The sequence below is a fragment of the Lithobates pipiens genome, unplaced genomic scaffold, assembly GCF_037356315.1.
Source record: "Lithobates pipiens isolate NorthernLeopardFrog02 unplaced genomic scaffold, aLitPip1_a1.2 Scaffold_24, whole genome shotgun sequence".
NCBI lineage: Eukaryota > Metazoa > Chordata > Amphibia > Anura > Ranidae > Lithobates > Lithobates pipiens.
The window spans coordinates 8,853,875-8,872,014 of NW_027507786.1; the positions used below are offsets into that span (position 1 = coordinate 8,853,875).

At 44.0% G+C, this 18,140-nt stretch overlaps 1 protein-coding gene across 1 annotated transcript in view; it reads right to left on the bottom strand.

Moving 5' to 3' along the window:
- DKK3 (dickkopf Wnt signaling pathway inhibitor 3) overlaps window positions 1-10,257 on the bottom strand; it is a 102,374-nt gene extending 92,117 nt beyond the window's left edge. The window contains exon 1 of the mRNA XM_077453571.1: window positions 10,188-10,257. The gene's annotated coding sequence lies outside the window, so the exon portion shown is untranslated. The remainder of the gene's footprint in view (window positions 1-10,187) is intronic.
- Between the last annotated feature and the right edge of the window lie 7,883 nt (window positions 10,258-18,140).

Sequence of the window (18,140 nt, forward strand, 5' to 3'; positions counted from 1 at the left end):
ATTGGTGATCAGTGAGAAGAATGCTCCTTACATTGGTGATCAGTGAGAAGAATGTCCCTTACATTGGTGATCAGTGAGAAGAATGTTCCTTACATTGGTGATCAGTGGGAAGAATGTTCTTTACATTGGTGATCAGTGGGAAGAATGTTCCTTACATTGGTGATCAGTGAGAAGAAGGTTCCTTACATTGGTGATCAGTGAGAAGAATGTTCCTTACATTGGTGATCAGTGAGAAGAATGTTCCTTACATTGGGGATCAGTAAGAAGAATGTTCCTTACATTGGTGGTCTATGGGAAGAATGTTCCTTACATTGGTGGTCTATGGGAAGAATGCTCAAGCTTTGGTAAAATTCATCAGCAGAGGAGGTCCCAGGCCGGAGTTCCTGTCTCTTGGATCTATAGAAAGTTCGGGATCAGACCAGTGCAGCCAGCACTGTTCCTGATCACCTCCAGGGATGTCGAGTTTCAGCCAAGAGGTGATCAGCTCACAGAGACTGGATTCAGTGGACAACTTTTTTGCCTTTCTGCAGAAAGTGTTGTCACCCTCCCTTCACCATCTCCTTACAAGACGATGGGAATTCCTAGCCGCCATTGAAGATAATACACTGCTGTCATGTAGCCAGGGGTTTGCTACTATAGTCATAGTTGAACGGTTTGTTGTTGTTTGCAAATGAGTTTGGCTCCCCCTAGTGTCTGCTGGACTCTGTTTTTTTCTTTACTCTGAGAATAATGGAGCAAAGCATTGTGGGAGATGTAGTCTGGAGGAGGAAGTGACTCTGTTAGCTGGATCAGCCCTGGACTACAGGACAGACAATGCAAAGCGCACAGAACTGCCTGCTGGGAGGAGTGATAAAAGGAGAGGTGCGGCCTGTTTTTCAATCTCTCTGGATGCCATTCAACACCTGCCAGCAGGAGGTCCGTGTGTGACCAGGAGTGAGAGACTGCGGCCTATACAGCGGAGAGCCGGCTCGCCTGCCTCTGAGGGATCTTGGAGGACAGTCCTGCTATTCTATCAAGCAGACCAGCCCGCACTTCAGAGCAACTGGAAGCCACCTGCACTTCAGTCCATCGGGAGATGCAGCATGGTGCGGCGGTGCCATCTTCACCAGATGGAGACACCAGGAGGGGATTCCGGATGGAGCCTCACAGCCATTGAGGTCTATTGTGGTGAGAGGGCACCTGCCCATTCCAGTAGAGATTACAGTATTGTTGAGTGAGTTCTTTCTACAGAATGCTGGTGAGACTTGTAGTTCCACGGAGGTGAATCTACTTCTCCACAGGCATCTTACAGCTGGACTTTGGGGTATTGTCTTTCTCCCCTGCGCTGTAAAGTCAGTACTGTATTGAAGGAGGAATCTACAAGTGGTGATGTTCCTTCAGTTAAGCCGTCATCAGCATATCTGTCATGGTTATGCAGTGATCTTCCTGTTTGCTTACCTCCCCTTATGTGTTCAGACTAAGAGGCCAGCCACTTTCACCTGGTGGTTTTTATAACCTCTCCTCTAAGCATGGCTCTGCCCCAGGCCCTATCAGGGAACCTTATATTAACCTGTGCACTGCAAGCCAACAGTGCTGATCAATCATTGTGTGTTAGCTTCCTGTTACCTGCCGTGTGCTCTTCTGTTGTTTCGTTACCGACTTTGGCGTGTCTTTGACTATCCCTGTTTGCCTGTGAACCTGACCTTTTGGCGTGTCCCTGACTATTCCTGTCTGCTTGTGGCCCGACCTTGGCTTTGTCCCTCACCATCCCTATCCTCCTGTTGCCTACTGTGGGTGTGAGCTGGGGGACCCTGGGGGTCGTGACCTGGAGCCAGTTGCAGCCAAGTCCATCCTCACCACTCGAGGCTCTGGTGAATACCTGCTGGCTCTTAGACTCTGCACCCCAGGGAATCTTACGCTCTAACCCCGGTGGGACCTGTCTCCCATCTGCAGCAGTCAGCCGTAGGGTCCACAACCTTTGCGGTGCACTCCTGATCCCTACGGTGTGCATCTGTCACCTCGCCTCAAGGTGACCTGACAATATCTTTTGTTCTGCAGTCATTTCTTTCCTTTTGTCTTTGTGGATTACAAATTACAACAATATACTGCAGTTTAACCATCAGGCTAGCTGAAGACATCTGGAGTTTAACCACTTCCCTCCCAAGGTACGTCCAGGGACATCCTTGACTTTTTTCCGGGGTTATATCTGAATGATGGGTGCAGCTACAGGCATCATTCAGATATCGGCTTTTTCAACCGGTGATTCCCTACACCATAAGAATGATCATAACGACTGTTCTGCCGCTTGCTCGTTCTTTCGGGCGGCGAGAGGGCATGTGCTTCTACCGACTCACCGCTTCCATCGTTGAGTCGGAGACAGGATCCGCCGGCCCCGGATGGTGACCATAGAGGTTCCGGCCAACCAGATGGTTGCTAGACATGTGCACCATCAATAAATTCGTTCCGTTCACATTAGCCATTCATTCGTATTTCGTAATTCGTGTCCGAAATTCAATTTGGATTTGTATGAAATACGATTTTTCGTTAGGTTCGTTAACTTTTCGTAACAATTACGAATGTTCGTGCTGTGCTGACTTGCTGGGTTTTTAACTTCATCATAAGGAATAATTGTAATTAATGAACATTCTTATTTTGTCCGATTCTGAATCTCCCATCGACTACCAGTACCAGTCCCCCACTCCCATATTAACCCTTTCATGGCTAAGCCTATTTTTGGAATTTGGTGTTTACAAGTTAAAATCCATATTTTTTGCTAGAAAATTACTTGTAACCCCCAACATTATATATATATATATATATATATATATATATATATATATATATATATATATATATATATATATATATATATATATTTTTAGCAGAGACTCTAGAGAATAAAACGGCGATTGTTGCAATATTTTATGTCACACGGTATTTGCACAGCGGTGTTTTAAACGCAACTTTTGGGAAAAGGGACACATTCATGAATAAAAAAATAAAAATAAACAGTAAAATTAGCCCAATTTTTTTGCATAATGTGAAAGATGATGTTACGCCGAGTAAATAGATACCAAACATGTCACACTTTATAATTGCGCGCACTTGTGGATTGACGACAAAGTACGGTACCTAAAAATCTCAATAGGTGACGCTTTAAATTTTTTTTACGGTTACCAGGTTAGCGTTACGGAGGAGGTCTACTGCTAGAATTATTGCTCTCGCTCTGACGATCGCGGCGATACCTCACATGTGTGATTTGAACACCGTTTACATACGCGGGCGCGACTTCCGTATGCGTTTTCTTTGCTTCGCGAGCTCGCGGGGACGGCGGGCGCTGTAAAAAAAAAATTTTTAATTTTTTTATTTATTTTAAAATGACTAAATTGTTTAAAAAAAAAAAAATTGATCACTTTTATTGCTGTCACAAGGAATGTAAACATCCCTTGTGACAGTAATAGGTGGTGACAGGTACTCTTTATGGAGGGATCGGGGGTCTAAAAGACCCCCCACCCCTCCTTTACACTTCAATGTATTCAGATCGCTGAAAATGGCGATTCTGAATACGGGATATTTTTTTAAAACCGGCGCCATTGGCAGCCGAGTAAACGGGAAGTGACGTCATGACGTCGTTTCTGTGTTTACGATGAGGAGACTGGAACGAAGCCGATTACAGCTTTGTTCCAGTTCCTCCCCAGCAGCCGGAGGCAGCGGAATTTGAATCGGTGCTCCTGATTGAGCGGGAGCACTGGTAACAGCGGCGGGAGGCGGCGGGAGGGGGGGGACGTCCCCTCCCGCTCCTCCGGCATAACAGCCGAGCGGCTTTTAGCCGCATCGGTTGTTATGCCTGGATAGCCAATCGCCTGCTGAAAAAAACGGTACTGGGATGATGCCTGCAGGTGCGGGCATCATCCCGGTATAACCCCCGGAAGCCGAGTACGCACATCTGCGTACGCTCGGCGGGAAGGGGTTAAAAAAGGTAATTTTCCCAACACTCACTCAGCAGCAGAAGAAAACCTCTGATTGGTCAACAAAACACCAGTCATGTTTTCCATTGTAATGAAATTTCGGAAGCATAGCAATTCGTATTTCGGATCCTCCCGAATGTACGAATTTAGGGAAATTCGTACGAATTTTCGATTCATACGAAATGGATCGCACATCTCCAATGGTTGCGGGAGTCTCTATGATCGGTCGGAGGCCCGGTGTTATGACGTCACCCCCGGCCTCTGCATTCAAACGAATGGCGTCGCCTCGGCTGGGAAGCCTAGATTGTTTTTTTTTTTTATTTGATTTCAGGCTTCCCAGCCTAGAGGTGAGGTGTGAGGTCTTATTGACCCCGGATCTCACTGTAAAGAGGACCTGTCATGCCCTATTCCTATTACAAGGGATGTTTACATTCCCTTGTAATAGGAATAAAAGTGATCAAAACTTTAATTTTTTTGTCTCAAACTAAAAAAAGAAAAGTAAAATTAACAATAAAGAAAAAAAAAAAGAAAAAAAGTAAAGCGCCCCTGTCCCCATGTGCTCACACGCAGAAGCGAACACATCCGTAAGCCCCACCCACATATAAAAACAGTATTCAAGCCACACGTGTGAGGTATGGCTGCACATGTTAGAGCGAGAGAAATAATTCCAGCCCTAGACCTCCTCTGTCACTCAAAACCATGTAACCAGTAAAAAAAAAAAAAAAAAATTTAAAGCCTCACCTATGGGGATTTTCAAGTACCGAAGTTTAACGCCATTCCATGAGCGTGTGCAATTTTGAAGCGTGACATGTTAGGTATCTATTTACTCGGCGTAACTTAATCTTTTACATTATGCATAAAAATTGGGCTAACTTTAGTGTTTTTTTGTTTTGTTTTTTAAAGCATGAAAAACTGTTTTTTTTCTCCCCCCCAAAAAAACGCTGCGCAAATACCGTGCGAGATTAAAAGTTGCAACGACCACCATTGTATTCTCTAGGGTCTTTGTTAAGAAAAAAAACAAAAAAGAAAAAACCCATATATATAATGTTTGGGGGTTCTATGTAATTTTCTAGCAAAAAAATGATGATTCTTCTTCTATTACTAAGCACTGCCACCCTACTCACAAGTCGATCTCTGAGTTATAGCCTAGGGGGAGCCATTTGTGTATATGTTTACTATAAAGAATGTAAAGATTATATACTGCATTTTGGTCTTTGTGTTGAGGCCTCAGTGGGAAGGTATTTAATATGTCTTGAAGATATTGAGTACCTATCCTTCTGTGCAGCTGTTCACATATATAAGGTGATTCTAAGGTTATATGTTCTGTATATGTGTATTAAGTGATATCTGTTGTCAATCATAACTTGTGTTCATTCATGCTTTTCATTGTGCTCCATTACTTATCTCAGTAAACCCTTCTGAGTGGTTCAGTGATATTGTGTGAGTTTCTTATTGCTAACGCCACATTGCAGAATGGAGGATCTGCAGATTCGGGGTGGCCGGCGGGGTATAGAGCCAATCAGCAGCCAGGGGCGGATCCAGGGGGGGCAACGGGTCAATTGCCCCCTCCGAGAATACCGCCAGCTGATGACACCCGCGGCCGGTTCCGCGGGTACCAGCGCCGCCGGTTCCGCGGGTGCCAGCGCGGCCGGTTCCGCGGGTGCCAGCGCGGCCGGTTCCGCGGGTGCCAGCGCGGCCGGTTCCGGTGAGTGGACGGGTGAGGGGAGGGGGCAGCTGGGCGGCTTAAGAGGGCTGCTGGCCAATCAGGAAGCCAGCGGGCAGGGGAGCAGGGAGATGACATCATCTCTCACTGCCCTGCATCCCTCCAGTTCCGCCCTCACTGTGCAGGAGGCTGTGTGCAGCAGAGAGATTACATCATCTCTCTGCTGCCTATCTTCACTCTGGACTCAACAAAAGAACACCTTAGCAGAAAAGTGACACAGTAGGTGACAATCCGCAATGTGTGGCAGGCTACGTGGCAATCCGCAATGTGTGGCAGACTACATGGCAAGTGGCAATCCGCAATGTGTGGCAGACTACGTGGCAAGTGGCAATCCGCAATGTGTGGCAGACTACGTGGCAAGTGACAATCAGCAATGTGTGGCAGGTGACGTGGCAAGTGGCAATCCGCAATGTGTGGCAGACTACGTGGCAAGTGACAATCAGCAATGTGTGGCAGGTGACGTGGCAAGTGACAATCCGCAATGTGTGGCAGGCTACGTGGCAATCCGCATCTGGTGGCAGGTGACGTGGCAAGTGACAACCCGCAATGTGTGGCAGGCGACGTGGCAAGTGACAGTCCGCAATGTGTGGCAGGCGACGTGGCAAGTGACAATCCGCAATGTGTGGCAGGTGACGTGGCAAGTGACAATCCGCAATGTGTGGCAGGTGACGTGGCAATCCGCAATGTGTGGCAGGCAACATGGCAAGTGACAATCCGCAATGTGTGGCAGGTGAAGTGGCAATCCGTAATGTGTGGCAGGCAACATGGCAAGTGACAATCCGCAATGTGTGGCAGGTGAAGTGGCAATCCGCAATGTGTGGCAGGTGACGTGGCAAGTAACAATCCGCATTTGGTGACAAGTGACGTGGCAAGTGACAATCCGCGTTTGGTGGCAGGCGACATGGCAAATGACACCCTCAGGGCTCCCACTGATTTTGCATTATGGTGAGTTGAACCATTTAATTTTATATTACAATGTAATAATAGAAATAATGCGCTTCATCCTGACACCATAACAACCATGGTGCCGTAATGATTGAAGCGCCAATACCAGCCATTTCCCATATAAATTGCCCCCAAAAAAAACATATTTTATAGCAGTGCCCCTCCCGAGACTGGACTCCGGATCCGCCCCTGTCAGCAGCCCCCACATGGGTACCGCTACAGTTATGTATTATGTCCTCTGTTTTTCCTTCTTCTGTTTTAGGGAAAGCGGCTCCGCTCAAATTATTATTGAATCATTTCAAGGGAGGAGGTGGAAATTGAAGGGGAGGAAAAAAAATCACAGTATTGATTATCACCTGGAGAGAGTACAAGGCTGCACAAAGTAATCAATATCTGCGATCAATATCTGCGAGCACCAATAACAAGAGGCAGGATACCAATCGATATATGCAAAGAGCGTTCTACCGGTAGGTAAGTGTTCTTGTCTGAATGTCAGCTGGCTCCACACACTGGAAGGATTTATTCAAATGAGAGAATGAGCAGAACTACATGAGTTCTGATTGGTCACTCTGGGCAACAATTTTACAACTGCAAAGAACCCATTAAGATGCAAAACCCAGACATCCTAGACAAAATATAGGTAAGTCCTTAAATAAAAAAGATAGATCAAATACAATAAAAATACTAAATAATAATAATAGCAACAATAATCATAATAATAATAATACTTATGTAAACATATAATTACAGACACAAATAAATAGATATATAACAAAAAAATTTAATATATATATATATATATATATATATATAAAATAATCCATTTATAGATTTATAATATAAATATAAAATAATAAATTATTATTATTACTTAGTAGTAGTACTGATCTATTTTTTGTTGATTTCTAATTGTATTTATATGTATAATTGTGTATATATGTGTGTGTATATATATATATATATATATATATATATATATATATATATATATATATATATATATGTTTATTTAAATTTTATTATTATTAATATTATTAATAATAATAATAATAATGCTTAGTAGTAGTAATACTGATCTATTTGTTTATTGATTTATAATTGTATTTATATATGTTTATTTAAATTGTATTATTATTATTATTAATAATAATAATAATACTTAGTAGTAATACTGATCTGATTGTTTATTGATTTATAATTATATATATATTAAATTGTTTTATTATTAATAATAATAATAATAATAATAATAATACTTAGTAGTAGTAATACTGATCTATTTGTTTATTGATTTATAATTGTATTTATATATGTTTAATATTATTATTATTATTAGTAGTAGTAATAATAATAATAATAAAACTTGGTAGTAGTAATACTGATCTATTTGTTTATTGATTTATAATTGTATTTATATATGTTTAATATTATTATTATTATTATTATTATTATTATTATTAGTAATAATAATAAAACTTAGTAGTAGTAATACTGATCTATTTTTTATTGATTTATATTTATATATGTTTATTGCAATTGTATTATTAATAATAATAATAATAATAATAATAATAATAATAATACTTAGTATTAATACTGATCTATTTGTTTATTGATTTATAAATATTAATAATAATAATACTTAGTAGTAGCAATACTGATCTGTTTGTTTATTGATTTATAATTATATTTATATATGTTTATTTAAATTGTATTACTACTACTACTACTACTACTACTACTCCTCTATTTGTTTGTTGATTTAAATAAAAATATATAAATACAATTATAAATCAATATTACTACTAATAATAAAGTTTGTGAACCATTTGCCGTTTTCTGCTTTCTTACATGATTGCCCGATAGGTCTGGCAATTTAATAATTATTATTATAATACAGGATTTATATCACACCAACAGTGTGCACAGCGCTTTACAACATGAGGGCAGATAGGTACAACAGAATTCAATACAGGAGGAATCAGTGGGCCCTGTTCCTTAGAGCTTACTTATAATGATACAATTGAAAGTAAAATACATAAATGAAATAATAAATGAATAAATACAATAATAATGCAATTTAACTAAAACAGATAAAATAATAAATGAATACCTAAATTAATACATAAATAGCATAATAATAAAGCATAATAATAAATTAATAAATTAATAAATAATAAATAATACATTAATAAATTAATAAATAATAAATAAAAAATAATAATACAATTTAATATATATATATATATATATATATATATATATATATATATATATAAATAATAAATTAATACATTAATAAATGAATACATTAATAGCATAACTAGTGTCGGGTGATTGGATATAGTGTATACCACATTTACCATTAACTAATGCAGAGTTGCAATGCAAGGAGATCAGCTAAAAGTAGTTGGATCTGTATGTGCGTTATAATTAATTGAAATGAGTCGATTAATTGATTTAAAAAAAAAAAAAATCGATTAATCGAACACGAAAAATTTTAATCAGTAACAACCCTATTATTATTATTATTATTATTATAAGCAGAAGAAGAGGAGTACAATTTAAATAAATAAAAAATATAAATAAAATAATAATTTAATAAATAGAATAATAACAATAATACAATTTAAAGTAAAAAAAATATAAATAAAATAATAAATGAAAAAATAACTAGATTCATTTTTTTGTATTATTATTTAATAATAATAATAATAGAATTTAAATTAAAATAATAAATGAATAACTACATATCATAATGATAATAATACAATTTAAATTAAAAATCTATATAAATAAAATAATAAATTAATAAATAACTAGATTAATTATTTTTTTGTATTATTATTATTATTATTATTATTATTATTATTTAATAATAATAATAACATTTAATTTAAAATAATAAATAAATAACTACATATCATAATGATAATAATACAATTTAAATAAAATAATAAACATTATTAATTATAAAATAAAAATAATTTAAATAAAAATATATGAATAAATAATAATAAAGTAATAAATAATAATAACACAATAAAAATAAAATAGGATAATAATGATAGATAAAATAAATGTAAACCCTAACTGAATGATATTTTATTTTCTCTGTCCTCTGTATATGATCGCCTGAATCTCTTCCTATCTACATCCACCCCCCCTGGTAGTTTGTGTCTCTGCCCCTCCCATACAGCCACCATGAAGGTGTCACAGGTTGAGAAGCGTGGTGTATCTCATCCTCTTGCCTGTGACACAACTTTCCAGCAACCAGGCAGAATTAGGAGTTTAGGTTGAAGCGACAACCTTGAAAATCTGTAACATTGGTTTTCCACCATGGCGACAAATCTCAGGTCGATGGAATGGAGTTTTATTGCTTCCGCAAGCTGAATATTAACCCTTCACCGCCCCAATATTGGGGTGCTGGGAGGTCCAGCGTAGAGGTGACTATTGTGAATCTAACCGGTGTCAACCCAACTGCCCCCCCCCCCCCAGGCATGCAATCGCAGGACAGTCGCTCACACAGACAAGCGTAGACAGGATGAGCCCCACTCCCTCCCATCACTGACCTGCAGTCGCTGAGATGCTGGATGAACAATGATCAGCTGCAGCAGCAGCAGCAGAGCCAGACTGGGAGTGGGGCACGCCTACTCATCTGCATAGTGAGCCCTGATTGGAGGGTGGGGGGCGGACGTCACCTGCAGGGGAGGGGGACCTGCAGGGACCACGTGTGCAGAGGACAACACATAACACACATACACCACATGCTCTACATAACAAGCGGCGTGTCATGCAATGTTCCACATTTAATTAATAATCGCGATTGTGATTTTTTATTTTTTTTTCTTAAATATTAGAATTTTTTTTTTGTTTTTAGTTTTTTAATTCCTCTTTCTTTTTTCTTATTTCCTTTTTTTTTTTTTTTTTTTTTTTGTGGGATTAATAATTCATATATTGGATTTTGGAAATTGTATACTTATATTTTTGGTTTAATGTGTCTGATGTTTTTGTTGTGTCTTTTTGTTTTTTGTATGCAAATAATGAAATTTAATAAAAAGATTAAAAAAAAAATATATATGACTTTTTTTTTAAATTTTTTTTTTGAAGCCATTTAATAATGAGGGAAATTTTAAATGCGAAGGTCTGATTGACTGAAGACGATAACTGAAACATTGTTTCCATTAGCACTGTGAAGCAGAAACAATGTACGGAATCCAATGACTCGACGTGGAATCTCGGAGGATTTTATTTGCATAGATATATAATGCGTAAATCATCGCAGCGTGCGACCAATCACCGAAATGTTACATAAGATTTCATTCTAAACTCCGGGCTGAGATAAAAATCTGCATTCATTAACATCATTGCATTATTATTTTAATGCATGTGTGTCTCCATGCTTTATTTTGCTGTAAAAAAAAACTTTGAAAAACACCCCCCTTCCCCCCCCCCTCATCAATTATAGCTGCAGCCATCTTGAGTAAGGGAAAATCATTTTTTTTTCCTCCTTCTAGTGGTTGAACTGGATGTACTTGTGTCTTCTTTTCAACCAGACTAACTATGTAACTAAGATTATTCATGTAGCATTTACTTCCTGGCATCCATCTGCCCTTAGCTCAGGCATGCAGGGCAGGCAGCAGGGTGTTTTTGGCTGAGAAAACCCCTCCTCCCCTCCTGAGGACTCCTGGGATGTATGACATCAGGTGTTCACACAATTACAGCCATCACATATCAGTTGTACTCGATGAATGGCTTTCATTCTAAGCTATTCATTGTGTACTACTGTGATTGATTACATGGTACAAACAGGGCCAATCACAGTGCGTCTGTACCATCTGGTAGCTGTGGCCAATCAGTGCATCTGTACCATGTGGTAGCTGTGGCCAATCACAGTGCATCTGTACCATGTAGTAGATGTGGCCAATCACAGTGCATCTGTACCATGTGGTAGCTGTGGCCAATCACAGCTATCACAATAGTACACACTGGCAATGATTGATCACATGGTACAAACAGGGCCAATCACAGTGCATCTGTACCATGTGGCAGATGTGTGCAATCACAGTGCATCTGTACCATGTGGCAGCTGTGTGCAATCACAGTGCATCTGTACCATGTGGCAGCTGTGGCCAATCACAATGCATCTGTACCATGTGGTAGCTGTGGCCAATCACAGTGCATCTGTACCATGTGGTAGCTGTGGTCAATCACAGCTATGACAATAGTACACACTGGCAATGATTGATCACATGGTACAAACAGGGCCAATCACAGTGCATCTGTACCATGTGGTAGCTGTGGCCAATCACAGTGCATCTGTACCATGTGGTAGCTGTGGCCAATCACAGTGCATCTGCACCATGTGGTAGCTGTGGCCAATCACAGTGCATCTGTACCATGTGGTAGCTGTGGCCAATCACATCTATCACAATAGTACACATTGGCAATGATTGAACACATGGTACAAACATGACCAATCACAGTGCATCTGTACCATGTGGTAGCTGTGGCCAATCACAGTGCATCTGTACCATGTGGCAACTGTGGCCAATCACAGTTCATCTGTACCATACGGTAGCTGTGGCCAATCACAGTGCATCTGTACCATGTGGCAACTGTGGCCAATCACAGTGCATCTGTACCATACGGTAGCTGTGGCCAATCACAGTGCATCTGTACCATGTGGTATCTGTGGACAATCACAGCTATCACAATAGTACACACTGGCAATGAAAAGATGCCATTAATAAAAAATTGCCTGCGACCAGATGCCATCAGGTGTCCCCAGTGGGGTCTGTCCTTACATCAGGTGCCCCCAGCGGAGTCCATCCTTACATCAGATGCCCCCAGTGGAGTCCGTCCTTACATCAGGTGCCCCCAGCGGAGTCCGTCCTTACATCAGCTGCCCACAGCGAAGTCCGTCCTTACATCAGGTGCCCACAGCGGAGTCTGTCCTTGCATCGGGGGCCCCCAGCGGAGCCCCTTCTTACATCTGTGTCCCCAGCGGAGCCCCTTCTTACATGTGTGTCCCCAGCGGAGCCCCTCTTTAGATCTGTGGCCCCAGCGGAGCCCTTCCTAACATCTGTGTCCCCAGCGGAGCCTCTCCTTACATCTGTGTCCCCAGCAGAGCCCCTCCTTACATCTGGTGTCCCCACTGGAATCCCTCCTTACATCTGGTGTCCCCAGTGGAGCCCCTCAAATCTGTGTCCCCAGTGGAGCCCCTCCTTACATCTGTGTCCCCAGCAGAGCCCCTTCTTACATCTGTGTTCCCAGCGGAGCCCTTCCTTACATCTGTGTCCCCAGCGGAGCCCCTCTTTAGATCTGTGGCCCCAGCGGAGCCCTTCCTTACATCTGTGTCCCCAGCGGAGCCTCTCCTTACATCTGTGTCCCCAGTGGAGCCCCTCATTACATCTGTGTCCCCAGCAGAGCCCCTCCTTACATCTGGTGTCCCCACTGGAACCCCTCCTTACATCTGGTGTCCCCAGTGGAGCCCCTCACATCTGTGTCCCCAGTGGAAGCCCTCCTTACATCTGTGTCCCCAGCAGAGCTCCTTCTTACATCTGTGTCCCCAGCGGAGCCCTTTCTTACATCTGTGTCCCCAGCGGAGCCCTTCCTTACATCTGTTTCCCCAGCCGAGCCTCTCCTTACATCTGGTGTCCCCAGCAGAGCCCCTCCTTACATCTGGTGTCCCCAGTGGAGCCCCTCCTTACATCTGGTGTCCCCAGTGGAGTCCCTCAAATCTGTGTCCCCAGTGGAGCCCCTCCTTACATCTGGTGTCCCAAGCGGAGTCCCTCAAATCTGTGTCCCCAGTGGAGCCCTTGCTTACATCTGTGTCCCCAGTGGAGCCCCTCCTTACATCTGTGTCCCCAGCGGAGCCCCTCCTTACATCTGGTGTCCCCAGCAGAGCCCCTCCTTACATCTGGTGTCCCCTCCCCCACCTTACATCTTGTGTCCCCAGCGGAGCCCCTCCTTACATCTGGTGTTTCCAGCGGAGCCCCTCTTTAGATCTGTGTCCCCAGAGGAGTCCCTCCATACACCTTTTTGAGGGTCCTTATATAATCCTTATATGTGTCCCCAGCGGAGCCCCTCCTTACATTTGTGTTCCCAGCGGAGCCCCTCCTTACATCTGTGTCCCCAGCAGCACAGCCCTCCTTACATCTGTGTCCCCAGTGGAGCCCCTCCTTACATCTGTGTCCCCAGAGGAGTCCCTCCTTACATCTGTGTCTCGAGCGGAGCCCCTCCATACATCTGTGTCCCCAGCGGAGTCCCTCCTTACATTTGTGCCCCCAGCAGAATCCCTCCTTACATCTGTACATCAGCAGCACAGCCCTCCTTACATCTGTGTCCCCAGCAGCACAGCCCTCCTTCATGCAGAATCTGTCTCTCCCCTTCAAAGGCAGCTATTCAGTTCCTGTCTTTCTCTGTGTGTTCAGTGGAGAGGGGAGGGGCCAGTAAAAGAAGAGGAGGATCAGAGAAGATAGGAACAAACAGCCTGTGTACACAATGCAGAGGATTAACCCCTTAGGTCCCACAACAATAGTATAACAAGCATGCTGGACGGTGGACGCTCCATCAGGGGCGCCACTCCCTAATTTCAATGCGCCCGGCCCCTAATCTCCATGCAGGGCACCGGACGCATGGATTTCAATGTTTGTTTGTTTTTTGTTGTTTTTTTTTAAAACACATGATTAAAGCCTGAGGCTTTAATGGGTTTAAAAAAAGGGTGGGCTCAGGGCAAAGAGCACTGCGCCCCGAGCCCACCCAGTTGTGTGACAATAGCGAATTAATATTCGTTATCGTCTTCCTGATTTTCCTCCCAGCCAAATCAGACCCGATTGGAGGAGAATCAACTATAGTGCCCGCTGAGGAGGTGCAGGGGGAAGACAAAGGTGCTTGTGACCTAGATGGGGGGGGGGGGGGGGGTGGTGTGTGTGGCGGATGGTTTGTTTGCCACCCCCCCCCCGCGCCAAAATGGAGCACCAGCTGCCACTGCTACATACATACACTGATTTTACTGTTGTGGGTTTAGTAACACTTTAAGGGTTAATTCACACCAGGACATTCAAACTGCGCTGCCTTTTGGATCTGCTGTGGGTGCCGATACATTGTTAACACCCCAAAAGCCGATCGCAAACACAGTGGTCTTGCTGGCACCAAGTTGCATGGTACCACATTACCATGCGATTTGGTACATCCCGTTCTTCAAAGGTGGTGCATGCACTACGTTTTGCGCGTTCTGGTGCGATTAGCTGCCCATTCAAATGAACAGGCTGTCAAATTGCACTGCAGAGGAATGCACAGGAATCGCACAGGAACCAACCCTAAAATGCAAATACGAGGGGGTGCTTTAACAACACATTGCGGTGCAGCTCACACACTGTACACCACCAGCGCACCCAGAGGATTTCCTCCTACTTTGTATTTTCCTCCTATTCACTTTAGTAACCTGAAATTTAGACATATTTCAGTTCTTCCAGTATTGCCCCCCCAGGGGAAGAGCTCAGGCCGTGATATTGGTAAATGATTGCTAATTGGTTCCTGGGGAGGGGAGCACATAGCACAGGGCCGGTTTATCTTCTAGCTGTGGAACACCATGCAGTTAAACAGGCATGTCTGGTCTTATGTAGCCAAGTCCCGGGGCCCCTGAAGCCCAATGATGACCTCCAGAGATAGGGACAGCTGACATCTTTCTATGTAGAGTGGGTTAGATGGCGGGTGTAATGCAAGGTAGATTGATGGGTGCCAGACACTTCTTAAATGCAAAGAGATTTATTGTCTCTTGAACAGAACTGTGGGAGAGAGGGTTAGGGTCAGGACACCCATTAGGAGATGCAATGTTAATTGGCAGACTTCGAGACTTCTACAGGCAGACAGCCATGCAGGGAAAGGTATCCAGCTAGACAACATATCTGCATGAGTAGGACCGCTGTCCCCTTTGGGAACAATCTTGTAACAGTTTCTAAGAAAGATTGCAATGAACTCCTTCACTTCTTCTACAATCTCCTATTGTAGAACTTCACTCCGCTGAGCTCCCGGTCTTCCACTAGACTACCAGATCCACTCGCCACTGGATCTCCTGAGCTCTTCCAATCTTCCCACTCAGTATCTTCCTCAAGCGTCACCCCCGTCTCCTTGCTGGGCTCCTAGCTTGGCACTCAAAGATACTCCTCAAGCGTCACCCCACTTGGCCTGCTCGGTCCCTGGCTTGGCACACAGTAATATTATGCAAGCGTCACCTCCACTGGCTGGGTCCCTGGCTTGGCACCTGCTGAAGTTTTCCCAATTCTTCACCGTCCCCGGCTGGTGAGAATACTGCTCTGGTACTTGTGTAGCACCCTGGGGTTTAGTCAGGGATGCTCCTCACCAGGGGGGTTGCTAGGTCTAGAAAAGATCTGGGGCTAGAGCCCATAGCAGCACAGTAGAGAAAGCCATACGATTGGGTGGGCATACACATGTATATACAGTAATATATGTGTGTGTGTATATATCCCCAGAGACTCCTCACTTACATCAGGGTCCCCAGAGAGCCCGCCTTACATCAGAGTCCCCAGAGAGCCTCCCCCTTGCACCAGGGTTCCCAGAGAGCCCCTCTTACATTAGGGTCCGCGGAGAGCCCCCCTTACATGAGGGTCCCCAGAGAGCTCCCCCACTTACATCAGGGTCCCCAGAGAGCCTCCCCTCGGGGACCCCTGCAGAGACTCGGGGCTATGGGCCCCATATTTGGGGCTATAGCCCCAAAAGCCACCTCCTAGCGAAACCACTGCTCCTCACAAGTTTACTTACCAGTAGTAGTTACTGTCAGGTACTCACCAAAGCTGAAGTGCTGAGAGCGGCTTCCCTTGCGGCTGGGTGCACAGTACCCCTGAGGATGGAACAGTGGGTACAGGGCACGGAGGGGCACGGAGGGGCACGGGTTGCCAGCAGGTGACTAGTACGCAGAAGGTCTTCTGAAGGAAGAGATGCCCGTGCAGATGATCTTGGAACTGGTAGAAGTAAATGCCTGCCAGGGGTTCTAACACCTGGAGTGAAGGCCGAGGGTCAAACACAGGTATCAGTCCATGAGACAGAGCATATTCCAGAGGCAGGCCGAGGGTCAAACACAGGAAACAGTCCATGAGCCAGCAAGGCTGAGTGCAGAAAACAGAGGATATTCCAGAGGCAAGCCGAGGGTCAAACACAGGTATCAGTCCGGGAGTCAGCAAGGCTACGAGCAGGAAGTCCATTTAACAAGCCAGGGGTCAGGTCAGGAGAGAATCAGAGTAGTCTTCAAGCAATCTGGGTCACAACAGGAAGTGGTCAACAGGAACACAGGTGAGCTGAGGAGACAAACCAGCAAAGACACAGAGCACATCGATGCCTTTTATAGGCCTGTCAGGCCAATCAGGTAAGGCCCATAGCCGTGTGCATAGGTGTGCACATGCGCGTACAACATTGTATCTTATCACGCATATGCGTGCGTTGTTGTGCAGCTCTTCCCCGCAGGTGCACGGGGAAGTGCCGACGTTGAAGTCTGGTGATTCTCTGACAGTTACCCTGGTCAATTGTTAGAGATCCATTGATTTCTCCCTAAGTTTGGCCTTGTTGCACTTTTCTCTTCTACCACTAGGTGGCCGAGTACTTGGTGGTACTAGATATGAGAAGAGCAACCCAAGGCCAGGTTATGGGTATATGGGGTATTTCAGCCAATGGGCAGGGGTTTTCTTGAATCTCTAGGCCTGCTGGGAGAGCCTATATATTTGGGTGGAGTCAGGTGATCGGGGTTCTTTGCCACCCGGATGGCTGTCTGGGTGGAAGTGTATTGTGTGTCCCCCGGGCTGCTAGGCCAGAGATTGGGCCTATCCCAGGGGCATCTGGCTGCCAGACTGTGTGAAGGCCTATCCAGAGAGCAGTGCAGGGTTGGGATTGTGGAGAACCTGTAAGTGGTCGGAGGTAGAGGGGAAGCTGTCACCACAAAGGGGCCAACCAATTACCAGGGACCACAGTGAGTAACTGAAGCAAGTACCGGAATCATATTCTCACTGAACGGGCACGGTGGAGAATCGGGAAACTTCAGACGGTGATCAAGTCAGGGACCCAACCAGCGGAGGTGACGCTTGCAGAGCAGCCTTACGTGTCAAGCTAGGGACTGAGCCGGTCAGCGTGGGTGAAGCTTGAGAAGTATCTGGAGTGCCAAGCTAGGGACCCAGCAGGGAAGCATGGGTGACGCTTGAGGGTGATACCACTGCAAAACTTGGAGGAGATCAAGGGATTCAGAGTCAGTGAATCAGAGGGTCCAGTGAGAGACCAAGAGCTCAGGCATTTGTAGTGAAGCTGAAGGAACTGTTACATTTGCGTTAGGAACTGTTAAAGACTGTTACCATAGGAGAGAGCATTCCTGCACGTGCAGATGTGGCGCCTTGCTGAGGCCTTTCCCTGCACAGCTGTCCTCCTATTGAAGTTTCTGAGTCTGCCAATTGAATCTACAACTATCTAAGGGTGTCCTGGCCCTAACCCTCTTTCCCTAAAAAATATAAAAATGACCG